The 1784-nt window shown below is 50.9% G+C and overlaps 1 pseudogene; it reads left to right on the forward strand.

The window, feature by feature from the left end:
- Nucleotides 1-379: 379 nt before the first annotated feature.
- On the forward strand, nt 380-1299 carry LOC103548463 (small ribosomal subunit protein uS2-like; annotated as a pseudogene).
- Nucleotides 1300-1784: the final 485 nt, after the last annotated feature.

Consider the following 1784-nt stretch of genomic DNA (forward strand, 5'->3'; position numbering starts at 1 on the left):
AAGGGATATCGGGCTAGATACCTGGACAGACTGCACAGCATAAGTTCAGTGAGAGTCCCTGCTCCATGCTGGTCACCCGCCTGGAATCTCGTGTCCAGTTGTGGAAGCCACACTTTACAAGACGTATCGGCCAGTGGGGCACATCCACAGGAAAGCAGCTGGGACTGTGAGGAGTCAACCACCCCACAGAGCGTGGTTGAGGGTCCTGGGCCAAAGAAGACAAGAATAAGTACAGTCTAAGTCTTCAATCAGTTGGAGAGATGTCCTGTGAAAACCAAGAGGTGTTATGAAAAACAGAGCAAGGTCTTTCTGCGCTACCCATAGAGGGGTCCGTCTGCACTGTTCTGGGTTCCCGCAGCAACTTAAAGGGAAACTTTCACAATGTCCAGAGCCCTTGATGTCCTGCAAATGAAGAAGGAGGATTTTCTCAAATTCCTTGCAGCAGGAATTCACTTAGGTGGCATCAACCTTGACTTCCAAATGGAACAGTACATCCTCAAAAGGAAAAGTGATGGCCTCTACATCAATCTGAAGAGAACCTGGGAAAAGCTTCTGCAAGCAGCTTGTGCCATTGTTGCCACTGAAAACCCGGCTGATGTCCAAGTCATTTCCTTCAGGAATACCGGCCAATGAGCTGTGCTGAAGTTTGCTGCTGCAGGTAAACCCACTCCTTTGGAGGCCACTTCACTCAGCGGTTCCAGGGGGCCTTCCTGCAGCTCCAACCTCCGCTGGTTACTGATCCCAGGGCCGACCACCAGCCTCTCACAGAGGCGTCCTAAGTTAACCTGCCAACCATTGTTATATAACACAGACCCTCCTCTGCCATGTGGACAGTGCCATCCCGTGCAACCACAGGGAGCTCACTGAGCGGGACTGAGATGATGGATGCTGGTCCGGGAAATTCTGCGCATGCGTGGCGCCATCCCATGAACTCCCTTGGAAGTCGCGTCTCGTCTCTACTTCTCAGAGATCCTGAAGAGATTGAAAAGGAAGAGCAGGCCGCGGCTGAAACGGCTGTGGCCAGGAGGAATTTCAGGGTGAATGGACTGCTCCAACTCCCGAATTTACTGCTACCCAACCAGAGGTCGCCGGCTGGTCGGAAGGTGCAGGTGTCCCCTGAGCCTGTTCAGCAGTTCCCTACTGAGTCTGACTGGTCTGCAACTGCCACTGCTCAGGCCACCAAACGGGTGGGTACAACCACTGAATGGTCTTAGTCTGTCCTTCCACAGACTGTTCAACAGAAAATGGAAGTAAGGTTGATGGAAAATAAACAGCTTCTAAGAAAAAAGAACGAAAACAGAGCGAGACTCAAACAGTGAGAGTGTCAGAAGGGAAAATCTCAGGTAAGGAAGCCTTCTCTAGTGGCTGGCCTGCCTTGGAAGGGGCTGCCTCAGGAGGCCATGAGTTGCCTCCACAGGGAGGCTAAGTGCTTTGGGGAATGTTGTGAAAGGATCCCTTCATCATATAAGGAGTTGGAATAAATTCTTGCTCAGGTCCCTTCCCACTCTAATGTTCCACGGTCCTGGAATCCTCCACTTAAACCTCAATGAATTATAGAATCGTGAAGGAACTTCAGCCATTGCATTGTCCTGTCCATGGGTGAGGAATAAACTGTTGTGGTCAATGAGGCAGAGAAGTTTGAGGTAAGGAAAATGACTCAGTGGGCCCCCTACAATGCGTCTCCAGGTTTCCTTCCTTTTGTTTCAGAGAGGCTTCAAGTCAGAAGTCGGTGCTGGTGAGGAAGGTCCACCTTATTCCAAATCTGACTGGATTTGACTGGCTGG

Source organism: Equus przewalskii, chromosome 1 (assembly GCF_037783145.1).
Source record: "Equus przewalskii isolate Varuska chromosome 1, EquPr2, whole genome shotgun sequence".
Lineage (NCBI taxonomy): Eukaryota > Metazoa > Chordata > Mammalia > Perissodactyla > Equidae > Equus > Equus przewalskii.